The 15,511-nt window shown below is 38.4% G+C and overlaps 1 protein-coding gene across 2 annotated transcripts in view; it reads right to left on the reverse strand.

Annotated features, from left to right (window-relative positions):
* The window catches only part of Rb1 (RB transcriptional corepressor 1), a 131,354-nt gene that overhangs the window by 45,439 nt on the left and 70,404 nt on the right, over nt 1-15,511 (reverse strand). The gene's annotated exons all lie outside the window — the stretch shown is intronic.

Below are 15,511 nucleotides of genomic sequence, written 5' to 3' on the forward strand. Positions count from 1 at the left end.
AACTACAAAGGGACTGAAAATGTTATTTCAAGTGGAAAAAAAAAAAACCTTTTAAAATGTTAAACGTATTAAGTAAAGACATAGTTCTTTACATAGAGAGCAACAAATCTAGAAGAACAAACTACTAAGCACAATTATATTTTCATTATACAAAACAGACAAAGGCATGGCTTTGAGACAGAAAAATACCAACTACATCAAAACTTGCATTTTCCAACATATCCTCTTCTAATTTAAGGTATTTTGCAAAGTTTTAATTTTAGAAAAATGATATACATTTGAATTCAGAGTTAGCCTGTATGGTAAAGCAAGTTAATCTTTCAAGTCTGAATACAGCATGAACACACACACACACACACACACACACACACACATATATATATATATATATATATATATATATATATATGGAGAGAGAGAGAGTGTGTGTTTGTTTGTTGTTTGTTTTCAAGACAGGGTTTCTCTGTGTAGCCCTGGCTGTCCCAGAACTCACTTTGTAGACCAGGCTGGCCTCAAATTCAGAAATCCACCTGCCTCTGCCTCCCGAGTGCTGGGATTAAAGGCATACGCCACCACACCTGGCGAACATATATTTTATAATACATAAATTTTACTTTTTTCTGAGTTTGGGCTGCAATGATTTTTGACAAAGCATAATCATTTTCTATCTTAAATAAGTCTCTTTGTAATAAATAGCACATACATGGATGTTTTCTTTAAATACCCATGGTTTTTTATAGGTAAAGCTAAATGAAAATAAACCTGTAACAAAAACAAACTAATGAAAAATAAGCATATCCTAAGAGATGTATATGTTACACACACTGAAGTTTACTTCAGTTGCCCTATAGGTTCCTGTACTTGATATCACTCCAAAAGAATGAAATGCATGTAGCAGTCTTGGATATACACTGTAGAGTTGAAAAGCAGCGAGCAGTCTACTGATCAAGAGGAAAGGATCATGGAGTTCTGCATTTCTCCGAACTTTCTATGTGCAGGGTTCATGTGAAAACCCTAAGGAGGAATCTCAAGGCATGTGTCTTACTTTAAAATCCTAGAAAGGCAGTCATCAAATAACTGTCACTACTAGACTCAGTGGAGAAGATCTTTTTGCCCTTGTCTGAACAACATACACGAGTCAAAAGTTTTGTAAAATTCTTTAATTTTTTTGTTTTTTCAAGACAGGGTTTCTTTATGTAGTCTTTGCTGCCCTGGAACTTGTTCTGTAGATCAGGCTGCCCTTTGAACTCAAGAGATCTACCTGCCTCTGCCTCCTGGGTGCTAGCATCAAAGGTATGCACCACCACTGGGCAACTTTTATAAGATTCTTAACAAAGTGTCACAATAGATTAAAAAGTTGTAATTTTCTCATCTTGATCAAATATTATGGGCAGGTGATACAGCCGGTGTACAGAGCTTACCTATATGTGAAGACCCGGGGTTTAATACCAACACTACCGAAAAAGAAATTTAAAATACTGGGTAAATCTTACCTATCTAGACAAAAAGAGTATCACAACAAATTTTATGTTATTTTCCTCTTTGAGTGATAAAATGTGAGGTAAGTTATGTATTTTAGGGTTTTCTATTTCCCCTTCACTCACAAACATACATGAAAACACTGAGACTATAACTTTTTATTACTTTAAAATGACAGTATCAATCCTGCCATTCCTGCTCCTCCTCAAACAGTTTTCAACATCTTCATAAAGGGACAGATGATAGAAGCCTTCTTTTTACATTGCCTTTCTTCAAAGAAAGGAAGATCAGAGTATTGTCATGGAAGACAGCTTTATGGCACCCTAAAAACTGGCTCCAAACTTAATATATATGTTGTTCATTGTCTTTCCATAGAAAAATTTAAAAAAAATCAAGATACTATCAAGGTTCTGAACAGGCTTAATATTTACATTTGAAATAGTAACAATAAATGTGAAGTATGAATCCTAATTATAAGTACTGATCATTAAAGAAATTGGCCACTCAGCCAGGAAACAGAAAACAGAAAATGAAGCAGAGTTCATACTTCCAAAGCAGAAAGACTGATTTGTGGATGAAACAGCCACAGAAAATGCATTTGGTTATATGTGGTAGAACCCTAATGAACGTTATTTTTGACACATATTAAATTATTAATGCCTAGAAGAATCTTTGCTAGTTTCTCAGCAACTAAACTTCTTTAATACTTACAGGCCATCCAACTCCAGATGAAAGGAAGATAAGACCCACTATTCTTCACTATAAATTTAGTTGTTCAATGGAAACCATGTTATAAAAAGTTCTTACCCAAGGACAACATTTCAAAGTAATCATAAAATAACCTGTTTTTAAAAAGTTCTTTTGAACTAGCCTGAAAACTGAATTACCCATTGGTAACATGACTTCTGAAATGTTCAAAATTCAAGGGGAATAATCAAGAAATGTATGAGTATAGAACATACTTGAATTGACAATTACTTGGTGATTGACAATATGGTTCAATCAGCAGTATTTTCTAGAGACAACTTATATTCATACAAGTATGAACTCTCAAATTTTTATTTTATCTTACCATTTTTACTCATCTGCTATTTTTCAAAGATGGATTTTTAGTATTAACTCTGTGTGTGTGCACGCGCATAGATTAGATTCCCCTAAAGCTGCAGTTACAGATGATTCTAAGCACCCACAATGGATACTGTGAACTGACCTTGGGTTCTCTGGAAAAGCAGTGTGTTCTCTTAACCTCTGAGCCTTCTTTCCAGGCCCTAACTTTTTTTTTTTAATAAAAGAAAAATTATCACAACAGGCCAATTATTTTAAAAATTGTTAGTTAACTCCAGAAAAACTCCTCCCCTTATCTACTTGTTTGAGTAGTACCTACACTGAGTATTAATTCATTTGGTTCTAATAATTACCCTATTCTCATTCTCATTCTCATTCTCTCTCTCTCTCTCTCTCTCTCTCTCTCTCTCTCTCTCTCTCTCTCTCACACACACACACACACACACACACACGTACATACACACAGATAAAGAATATGAGACTGTCAAATATTCAGTATTCTGGATGACAACTGCAATGGTGATCTGCATTTTATTCTCCATAAATAATTTTAACATTCTCCTTAACTCTGATATGACCAAATGTATACTCATCATGCTTAGCATACCAAGTGGGTCTTTTCTGAGTGAAGCCTCTATGTTATCAATAGATGCAGAAAATGTCCTCCGTTATTATTATTTATTATTATTATATTCTTTCCTTGATTCCCCCCTCACACACACACACACACTGATCTTTCTTGGAGAGAAGAACAGAGAGAAAATGAACCAAGTACCGCTTGATACGGAGATAAGAAGTAATGTAACCTAATCCAATAGCACAGAAGTTTCTTGTATTTTTCTCCCCAGGAAGAAAATTGCATTTTACCTCTGCACTCCTAGCACACTCAGATCTGCTACAGAAGTCTCAAGGTAGCTGTTCCTGCTCAGATTCTCCATTTGACATCAATAGGAAACTGCATGCCTGGGTGTTTATGTGTATACAAAATTTGAAGGTTGAGCCGGGCAGCGGTGGCGCACGCCTTTAAGCCTAACACGTGGGAGGCAGAGGCAGGCGAATTTCTGAGTTCGAGGCCAGCCTGATCTACAAAGTGAGTTCCAGGACAGCCAGGGCTATACAGAGAAACCCTGTCTCAGAAAAAAAAAAAAACAAAACAAAACAAAAAAACAAAAAAAGAACCCATCAAAAAATTGAAGGTTGGCTGGTCAGGCATGTATAGATGGTCCCTGATTTACAGGATGCTCACTTACTTTTTAATACAGCATGAAAGTAGTATATACATTATGTGGAAACTGTACTTCAAACTGAATTATCTTTTCCCAGTTAGTAATATGTTCCATGATATCTCTTCAGTAAAGGCAGCAACAGAGTCACAAGCTTCCTGGCAGCCACTTCATGACAGGCCAAACAAGTTACTCTGTGGGTTAATGGCATCAAAGGCATTTTTGACTTATGATATTCACAGCTTGCAATGGGTTTATGAGGACAATTCCCACAGTTAGACTAGAACTACTTATATGTGTATAGATTATGCACTGCATAATAATTAATACTAGGCTTCAATCCAAGCTGCATACCTCTGATTTACCCGCAGAGGAGCAGACACACTTGCAAGTTCCTGACAGACTGGCATGGCTCTCTGAGGCAAGGGTCCAGGAACTTCATGTTTGCAGACCACCACCACCACCATCTACCAACATGTTAGAATCACAAATTCTTGAACTCCAACCCAGAAACTTTGGGGTTGTACCTAACAATCTGTAACCTGTGTTTTTCTAAGACTCAGATAATTTTGATACATACCAGCTGGTACTCTAGAGAATTCTGGCAATGACAACTCCTGTATTTGCTTCGAGGTTGAAGCTCCCATCTCCCTGAAAGCACTTTGCTGTGTGTGTTCTTTGTATTATGATCTGTTCTGTTACACCCATCAAAACACCCTCATTTCGTTTTTATCCTCATAAAATGAATTAATCCCTCTACTTTCTTTGTTCTTTTCCTCTTGACAGTCTCAGCTCTGCTGCGTTTGTCCCGTCTATGTGAGTCCTTGTGTGAGAGTACATTTCTGTTGTTCTACAATGTCCTGAGGATAGAGGAAATAAAGGTTTGTGCTCAGAAGTTTGTTAGTTTGAACTAGAAAAATCATTTTAAGAAATAAGTATATAAAAGAAGGTTAGCTGGATAGAAACAACAAGAGAAAGGGGAGGGAAGGATACTGGAGGAGATGGGAGAGAGAGGAAAGGCACTGTACAGTATAAGTTACACATGGGAAGCCACACTAATAATAAACACCTTTACTACAGCGAAAAACAACAAAGGCTTCTTTCATAAATCTTTTCATTCTGAACAACATAATCTTCAAAATAATATTTTAAAAAGAGCTACTTCTCCAGCTAATTTTACCAGTCAGTATTAGCACGCATTTAAGAACATAAAGACACAAGTTTCAACTTGTAATATTTGTAGTATTTTGAAATTTAGAGCCAGGCAGTAGTGGCGCACGCCTTTAATCCCAGCACTTGGGAGGTAGAGGCAGGAGGATTTCTGAGTTCGAGGCCAGCCTGGTCTACAGTGAGTTCCAGGATAGCCAGGATTGCACAGAGAAACCCTGTCTCAAAAAAACAACAAAACAAAACAAACAAACAAAAAAAAAACTAAAAAAAAAAAAAAAAAAAAAAAAAACCACAAAAAACAAAACAACAAAAAGAAGGAAATTTAGAAACTTTTTTGTAATATCAGCATAAAATATTCACTCCGGACAAAACTGTAGACTGCTCAGGGGTTAGCTATACTACCTGATGAACAGAAGAAGCAGTTGATTTAAATAAAAATGGCTGCTTAAGTAACACTAAAATTATATTACTTATATCAGTCATGAAATTTCTGCTGGTGGCTAAAACGACTGGTTTCAAAATTGGGCTATATTTTATGTGCTGGTCTTTAGGATGTCTCCAGAGTAAAGAGATAGAACACACAGTTCAGTAAAATTTTAGCTACTAAAGAGAAAAACAACAACAACAAAAAATATGTTGGTTTTAAAAAAAGAGGAAGGAGCCAGAGGAGAAGGAAGAGGAGAAGGAAGAGAAGAGGAAGGGAAGGAACAAGAGGAGGAGGATGTAGAAGAGGAGGAGGAAGAGGTTACAAAAGCAGGTTGCAGAGAGAACATATTTGCATGTCAAAGCAACCTTCAGCCTTTTCCAAGAACATGGAATCGGTCACCTTCCATTTAAATTGAACTGTGGAAAAGTTTGCTTCAGATTAACCTGTTAAATGTATGAAGCCAAATGAGCCTGGTGGTGTCTCACACGCACAACGCTACAAATATCCCATCTGGAAAGACAATGTAAAAGCTATTCTAAGGAACAAATGAATCCAGTGACTCCTATACCTAATCCTCTCTCGGCTGTTCTCATTTCAGTGTTTACAGAAAAGAAACAAAACAAAATGAAAACAATGAATTTAAAAACTAGTATTTCTTAGTACTAAAAGGAAAAAAATCCCAGAAAAATTATCCTAAGATATGCTATGAGCATAATGATAAAAATGACAAAGCATTTTAATTCCAAAAATAAAAGTGACTTAAAAACAATTATCTATTAGATGGTTTTGAAAGAAATCATAAAAAAGCATAATAAAATCTTAAAGGGAAATTCTGTTATATATAATTCTCTTGTTTTTTGTCTTCCTTTTTCTGAAAGAAAGGAACCTGGGGTACTAGGCATGTTAAGCTACCTTCTACCTTGTACTACATATCCAGCCCTTGAGTTCTACATAGCAGAGGCTGGTCTTGAATTCATTATCCTTCTGTCTTTGCCTTCCAAGTGCTTAGGTTACAGATATACACAACCATGTCTAGCTTCTCTGTTATATTTTAGTGAATGGTAATACACAAACAAATAACAAAAAAGCCACCTAAAATGTAGCAATAATAATTCTTTTTTTTTTTTTTTTCGAGACAGGGTTTCTCTGTGTAGCCCTGGCTGTCCTGAACTCACTCTGTAGAGCAGGCTGGCCTCCAACTCAGAAATCCGACTGCCTCTGCCTCCCGAGTGCTGGGATTAAAGGCGTGCACCACCACACCTGGCTAGCAATAATAATTCTTAAAAACCCAGAAGAGTTAGAAATAAAATTTCTGTTCTACATTTCATTAATGTTGCTTTAAAAAATAAACTTTTAAAATTAGGTTTATTTGTTTTATTGTGTTGGGAAGTAGGGAGAGCAAGCAGACACCAGCATACACTTATAGAAGTTAGAAGTACTGGGGACTGAACTCAAGCTGTCAGGCTTGGAGATAAGTACCTTTACCCATTGGCCTGTATCTCTGACCCATATGTTTTAAATATATCACTTATAGCAACACAGGAAAAGACGAAAATCAAAAACAAACTAACAACTTTTGATATTTGGTGATCTTGAGCAAAATTATAAAATATTAAAAGCCAATAAAGTAAGTTTAAAGAGCACACATGACAGGGCTATAAATACACATGCTGAAGTGACTCTACAGTGCTGGCACAGAGGGAACAGCAGGGCATCAATGCTTAGGAAAGAGAAAAGCTGTGCTGTTTTACAAAATGCAGTCAGGAGCTTCAGATGGCTTAAGAACAACCGCCCTATGCCCTTCACTCAGGGTTGTCTAACTCTGCTGGAAAGACCTAGACAAATCCTGATGCTACCCAGTTAAGATGAACAGTTCATTCATTTCTCTTCTTCTTGAACATCTAGAACTCTATCTTCACTATACTAGTTAGGAAATCACAAGCTGAAACTGGAGATGTCAGGACTGTATTCTCTTACTTCAACGATCCCCGTTCATCTTCTAAGTTAGAGCTGGTGTACTTCCATTCCACAGGTAAAGGACAGAAGATACTTCTTGGCCTTTCTACAGTTGCTGTCTCTTGTCCTGTCTGTACTTGAATGGTGAACTAGCATTGCCATGGGGTAATTTCTAACATGAATCATAAGCAAAGCAATATAATAAACTCCAACTGCCACTTAGCAGCCAAGAGTGGTCACATCCAACAAAGTGGGGCTCAAAGACCTTTACCCTCCTGAATATTTACTACTTGGAGAAAGTCACAGGGCAGAGGAGGCAAAGGGAAAAGTTCTCAAAAAGGGGAGTGAGCCAGGATGAACAATCCCAAACTACTGTGCCCTCAGTTCTCTGGTCTTAAGAAATCATTGTATAGGTGAGGAAAGAGAACAAAGCAAGGGAAATCACAATTAAGTGTGATGTTTCTCAGTATCCTTTGCATAAATGATTATTGTCCCTCATAACAGCTCCTGCAGCTTAGTGTGTCTCCACTTTTAGGGCAGAAAATTCAATATAGTGAGTCATAATTTACTTAGAAATATACAAAGGCATGATATCTGACAACGTCTGAATCTCAGGTCTCTTTATGTATAGCCTAGCAACAGCAGTGTTATTCTTCGAGGCTTCCATGAGGAGTAAATGAGATCCAGCAACCATAGCCCACGTGCCTGTGCTGGGGACAGCACAGCAACAGACTAAGAGGCAAACCCACTGCATGGACCCAAATTACAACCATCTAACTAGTCACATGGAAAAGACAGCACAGAAGTTGGGGACAAACTGCAGCCAGAGCCTCAGGGGTGTTTCCGGATTACTCTGTGCCTTGGTTTTTTTCACCTACAAAAATGGGATTCTATTTCAATACAGCTGCAAGAAGTAAATAACTTTACACAGTAAGAACCTTTTTACAGTGCTTACACACATTCCCTCTTATTGCTCCTACACCAAACATTTCATGCAGAAGTGGGAGTCATTTTGATGCTGGTCTATATATGATAATCAGGAAGATTCCAAAGGAACGAGCACTGCTTCACTAACCAAGTTTCTACACGTTGTTAAAATTATTCTTAAAAAGCTAGATTGACTGATCAGCTGACTGATGTTTAGTTTTTAAGACAGGATCTCACTATGTAATTTTAGTTGGCTTGAAACTCGCTATGGTGACCAGGCTGGTCTTGAACTCTTAAATTTTGCCTGTCCCTGCCTTCTGAGGGCTACCACACCCTGCCTTGGATTTTTTTAAAAATAAAATTTAATTTGTTTAGCATTTTGAGCCAATGCACAAAGTAAAAGGATGGGTAATGTATATTGTTTGAATGGTGTGGTGGGGAAGGGACAAGATGGATTACAGAGATTTCTCCACAGTGAACCCCACCAATTTCTCAGTGCTAGTGACTTAAAGTTAAAGGAAACAAACACATGGAGAAAAGGATAGGCTTAGGATTAAGTATTAGAAATCACGTAAGCAACAGTTAGATGTGGAGAAGGTTTTATGTTCAAAACCATAGTCAGGTCTTCCGCAGGGGCTTGAGGCTTTTCACAGCACTTGTAAGAAGCCTTCTACTGATTTACACGTATCTTCTCTCCTTCAGGTTTTCTGTTTGGAGTGTGTGTGTGTGTGTGTGTGTGTGTGTGTGTGAGTGAAATATAAACACACTGATTTCTTTATTGACCTTATGCAATTATGAAGACAATTATTAAATTGAGCTTCTGTTTTAGTTCTTTTTAAGTGCCTGAATATTTACATCTCAATGAATAATTATTTAGATAAGAAATTATTCAGTATGCTACTATCCTCAATTTTATTTGTATTTCTTCTGCATATCTATATATATGAATTCTCCCTAGTACTCTCTTTGGTTTTAGTAGGTATACTGTGCTTTGTCACATCATGTGTCTAAATAGATATCATCATGGCAATAAAAATACTGTGACCAACTTAACAGAAATGACCTGGTAGAGCAGCAGAGCACTTCACTGGAAATCATCATGGGATCTGGAAACAAACAAATCTGGTTTCAAATGCCAACAGGGTGGCCTGGGCAGTAGACTCTTCTTGAACTAGTCCCACATTTAGAGAATGGTAAGACGACTTCCCATCAACTCAGGATTCATATGACAGTTACATTAGGCAAACATTGTCCAACGGTAACTGTCCTAGGTAACTGTTGCCTATCTAGCCAGACATTTTGTACTGTTACTAATGTTATAAGGTAACTTCCTCATGTGCTATTACTAGGAAACTTTCTCATGCCGGAGTTGATTGTATATTCTGTTTTGTTCTGTGCTTTGGTGTTCTTGGGAACCAATCACAATAGAAGTCAATTAGAACTGCTTTGTCTAGTTAGCCACAATAAGCTTGGATCTGAACCACCCACCCAGTAGTACTTCCTGCATTTGTGTGTGAGCTCTTATGGTGTCTTGCTTTTATAAGCTGCCCTGGGATGGACCCCTATATAAGAGACATCTGCACCTATATAAGAAGCCATTTGGACTAAAACTTCCATTTTGAGTAGGGGGTTGAGTTAGTTTAAGTTCCCAAGACCCCCTTGAGAACTGACAACCTATGTGAGAGAGACATACACATCCCAGTTGGCAAGTTAAGACATGAGTGTTAGACAAGCCAAGTCCCCCACCACAGTTTCATACTCCAACCAATGAGAACAGGATAATTTACAACAAAGACATGTATCTAAGGAAATTCCCTGTCTCTAAATCCTGATTGGTGGAATAACCTGACACAGACATTTGTGGATTTCAGGCTTTCAAGCTCCATAGGATTCTGCCTTGTCACTGCAGTTCAGCTCCCTGGTCTAGACTTTGTCCCTGATTGATCAGTCTTGGGGTGTGCATTCAATAAACCAGCCCTGTTTGACTGAGGTCTGTGTCGGAGTGGTTTGTGCGGCAATTCCCATACCTCAACAGATAGAACACTGAGGTGATTAATAAAAACATCTGATTCTTCTCACTAATATTAAATGTCTTTCTTCATTTGAAAACTAGAGTCATGAGTACATTTTTCTTTGTCTTTAAACAACCAATAGAGAATTTTACTTAAAAGCCCTTTAAGAATATAAGTTCATCTAAAATCAGTCATCAAGTATCTTGCTACTCTAGAGTGAAAAAGGGCTCATGAGTCCCTAAGGAGCTAGTGACAGTTGATGGCTCCTGGGGAAAGGAGCATCTACTATCTTCAGGGATTTAGCCTCTGATAGGCTGTTCATGGCCCAGTGGATGGTTCCATACCCAGGAGTATATGGGCAGCAAAAAATAGACTCAACAGGTTATTTTAGAGGATCAGGATAAGTAGGAAGACAATTTTGGAAAGAGCAAAGAGGTGGAGAGTAGATCTAGTAGATCTGGGAGAAGTGGGGTAGGAATGGAAGTAAAGTATGATAAAAATACATTGTAAAAACACTCTCAATTAATAAAAAGTATGTTTTTAAAAGATTTACAAAAAGAAAGAAAGATAAAGAGAGAGAAAGAGGGGGGGAGGAAGAGAAGAGAGGAAGGAAGGAAGGAAGGAAGGGAGGGAGGGAGGGAGGGAGGGAGGGAGCGAGCGAGCGAGCGAGCGCGGGCAGGCCTGGCAGTTGTGGTGGTAGCTTTAATCCCAGCACTTGGGAGGCAGAGGCAAGCAGATCTCTGAGTATGAGGCTAGTCTGGTCTACAGATTCAATTCCGGGACAGCCAGGGCTACAAAGAGAAACCCTCTCTCAAAAAAACCAGAATGATCTAAGAATGAACAGCAGGAGTATGTTGGGAGGAGAAGTAAAATATGATAAAAATACACTGTAAAAAGCCCTCAATAAAAAGTATATTTTAAAAAGACTCTGCCACCCAGACACCCCTGAGAAGAATGTGCATTTTCAAAGATCTCTCGATGATTCCTGTGTACATTAAAGTGTGAAATGCTCTACTGAGAAAATAGCCCTTACCATGGAAGAATATGCTATCACACAGTTATGCTTCGAGCCTTAGGGTATGAAGGACATGTACATTAGTGATTTAATTAGTGATTCAGAAGAGCAAGCTAAAGGCAACTTCTTTTTACATTTTCTGTCTTTCTTTCTTTCTTTTTTTTTTTTTTAAGGGATGGAGGTCTCACTATATAGCTGTCTGCCCTAGAATTCACTATGTAGACCAGGGAGCCCTTAAACTCAAAAAGACCCTCCTGCCCCTGTCTCCCTAGATATGTATCACTATACCCAGCTGTAAAGGCAGCTTCTTATAGGTTGGTGATATAACTGTCTTGGCAAAAGAGATATTCTAAAGACAGACACTCATGTCTTTCTCTGACTATCAAACTAATGAAACAATGAATCTCAAATTAAAATTTTCTTAGGAATTCCATGCTAAAGGAAGGGAAAGGCAGCAAGAGGAGGAACTGTATTTCCACATAGTTCTGAAACCAGAGAATAGAGCCAAGTTGACTACTGGGACCACACCTTGAAAAAGACGACCAAGTTACACATGCCTCTCAGACCTCATTTCAGGAGTCCACAGATGGATGTGACTTCCATTTGTTCCTCTTGCCAATGAACCACAGAGAGTAATTTTATCTTTCTCTGTATTTTACTATTACTTATTTCTTGTTTATTGGAGACAGGTGCCCTTGCAGGAGACAGGGAGCTTGTTTAAGATTCCAGAGCATAGGTTTTGACTCCCAAGATTCAAGCAACAGTAAGATTCCAAAACACTGAGAAATAAGCTCACTGAGAATAAGTGAGAAAAGTAGGACAACTACTGGTTTAAAAAGTTAACATTTGGGGCTGGAGAGATGGGTTAATGGTTAGAGCACTGGATGTTCTTATAGAAAACCCAGTTCAGTTCCTAGCACCTATGAACCATTAACTCCAGTTCCAGAGGATTTGATGTTTTCTTTTGATCTCTACAGGCATGAGGCACACAAGTGGTATATATACACACATAAGCAAAATACTCACACATATAATCAAATACAACTAAAAAAAGCAAACACAAAAGCCTGTAGCAATCTTTAGTGAATGAGTCCTTCAGTGCACTAACATAATCATGTCTGCAATGGCATCGTCAGCGTGAGAGCAAAAGCACTAAAGCAGGCTTTGTGAGAGAAGAAGGAAGCACAGACTGTTTCAAGAACCCTCCCACCCCACAAGCACACAAAGCTACTGCAGAAAGTTATCTGCTGTCTTCCCTTGTATAAAATGCCTCCTTGTTACTCAGGGCTGGCTTTTGATCTTCCTCAGGAGCAGTTTGGAGAGGGGCTGCTTTGTGCATTAGTTTGTTAATACAGGGTCTCCTTCTGTAACCTAGGCCTGCCTAGAACTCAAAAGACAAACTGCTGCTGCAGCTTTTGAATGCTGGGTTTTAGGTAACTGTTAGGGCCACCTTCATATCCTTGATCACTGCACATTCCCAAATCTGTTGTAAGCCGTCTCTCATCCATGTGTGCTCACTAGTTTGACTCTTGCTGGTCAGTCTTCCTTCCTTCCCTCCCTCTTTCCTTCCTTCCTTTTTTTTTTTTTTTTTTTTTTTTTTTGCCATAGCTCAGCACAGCACTGTAATTCACTTCTCTACTTGATCACAAGATCCTTGGAGGCTTGGGGCTATTTCTCAAGTTTTGTTTCTTTCACTTGGGCACTTGCAGTTCTTTCCAAATGGCTGATATGCAGAAAGAAGGAGAAAGGAAGGAAGTAAAGAAGAAGAGGAAAATGAGAGCCCGGTATTGTCTTGGAAAAAAAAAAAGGACTTTTCTTAAATAATTTAGAAACTATGAAGCAATTCTTTTTGTCAGAGACACACAACCTAAAATATCCCTGAGCCCTATTTCAGCCAGTATTGACAATGTATTCTGAACAAAATAAAATATTTTTCACTTTGACTGTGAAGTCAAGTCTCCCCAGTTACCCAAGACCATAATAGTGAAAATAAAGGTGTGATATTAAAGAGAAAATGGATCATGGTAAGATATGTTTTCAGAAAGAATTGATTTTAAGAAAAAAAAATCACATGGTAGAAAAAAATCACATTCCAGTCCCCTGGTTCTTGTGTAACTGTCAACATGGCCTGCGCTGTGTCACTGTCCTAACCCACAGTTTTAAAAGTTACTAAGCCAAGTAATCATTATCTCACAATTCAATTGTTTTCCTGTAAGGCACAATTCTTTGTAAACTGTAACTTAAAAAAAGAAAAGCCAGCGTATTGTTTCCCAGCCAATACCACAGGCAGGCAGGCCCACAACCTTTGTGCCAGTGCACCAGAGGTTAATGATTCACCACAGAACCAGACAATACAGGCTCTTTCTTTGGCTCCTTTCTTGGCTTTTACAGAGCCACAGGCTTTTCTCCCTTTTGTGTTCACTTCCTGTCAACACTGACTTTTCAAAAGATACCAAAACATCTCAAAAATCTGTTTATGAGTTTGCTACCAAATCAGGACTCAAACAGACTGAGTCACTTACTACCATAGTACTGGTGTATAATACTGTGCTTCATGTAATATCTGGGGAAAGAACTGACAAGAAAAATGTTTAACCTTTATATGTAAGAGTATAGTGATCAAAACTAATGTATAAGAGCATAGTAATCAAATTACCTGCATAAGCAAACGTCCTTGTGTTTGTGACTGAATGGAATCCAATGAGTATTGGACAGTATTTACAGAATTTACAGACAGTAAATTTACAGCCTGACAGTATTTACAGAAACAACTTTCTCGTTTTCTAGAGAGTATTAAGAGGAAATAATAAACTACTAGCACTTCGGTGTCTCCACAGAGTCAGCTGTACTCCAGGACAGCACCCACAGAAACACTGTCCTAAATAGTCCTCAGGGACTTCGACATCATAGTTATATAGATCTCACCAATCATGAAGCCTTTCACTTAGAAACTGACAGCCCTGCTGGAGAACAAGAACCAGATTTTATGGTTTTAAACACTACAAAACTGAAATAAATAAATAAATAAATAAATAAATAAAACTGTTCTCAAATGGTGAGCAGCAGGACAAAGGCCCACGAGAGGCCCAGGTGCACAGTGAGACAGCATGCTGCAGCCCAATGCAGGGAAAGTATTCTAGCCGAAACACCGACAAAGATGGGAATGGAAACCCACTGGCTCCCAACAAACACAAGTCAACAACACTTGAGGGGACAGGATTCACACAACAGAGCTGAGCAGATCTGTGGAGACCCACTTCAGCTGGGGCACAGCAGTCCACACCCATGAGATAACTCCCCAGGACTAAAGAGGAAGAAGCCCTGGGGAGCAGAGGCACTGCTGGAGTCCAAACTGCTTCCTACCTGCCACAGTAGACGAGCTTATGATCCATCTACAGGCAGCAGCAGGTAAAGTACTTACAAGATCACCTCTTGGATAGTGGGAGAAATTAGAAAAAGTTCCTGGAATCAGAAAGAAAGAAACAAAAAAGAAAAAAGAAGAAGAAAAGAAAAAGAAAAAGCTGGAGGGAGGAGAAAGAGTACAAAACAATTAAGTTACTTACAATTTAAATGTGTCCCAAAGCACAACTCAAGAAAAATTATTAAGAATATGAAAATAGGCCGGGCGTGGTGGCGCACGCCTTTAATCCCAGCACTCGGGAGGCAGAGGCAGGCGGATTTCTGAGTTCGAGGCCAGCCTGGTCTACAAAGTGAGTTCCAGGACAGCCAAGGCTACACAGAGAAACCCTGCCTCGAAAAACCAAAAAAAATAAAAAAAATAAAAAAGAATATGAAAATATCCAGGAACCAGTAAGGCAAAATTTACAATATTTGTCTAGTAAAATATCACTGCCAGGCAGTGGTGGTGCACGCCTTTAATGCTAGCACTCGGGAGGCAGAGGCAGATGGATCTCTGAATTTGAGGCCAGTCTGGTCTACAGAGTGAGTTCCAGGACAGCCAGGGCTACACAGAGAGACCCTGTCTGGAAAAACAAAACAAAAACCAAATCACCAAGAGGCAAAAAAAAAACCAAGTGGCTGTTAGAAAGGAGAGTATCAGTCAATAGGAACACATCTAAGAAGAATAGACATTAGAGTAAGCAGATAGATGTTTAAAAAGTTATAAATACCTATGCTCCATGTGTCCAAGAAGGCAAAGGAGCATAAATCTGTTAAAGGGATATAAAAGGAATCTAAATAAAAATTTCTAGAGTTAAAAATATAGTGTCTAGTATGC

Source organism: Mus caroli, unplaced genomic scaffold (assembly GCF_978045245.1).
Source record: "Mus caroli unplaced genomic scaffold, Mus_caroli_1 scaffold_12, whole genome shotgun sequence".
In the NCBI taxonomy this organism is placed as follows: domain Eukaryota; kingdom Metazoa; phylum Chordata; class Mammalia; order Rodentia; family Muridae; genus Mus; species Mus caroli.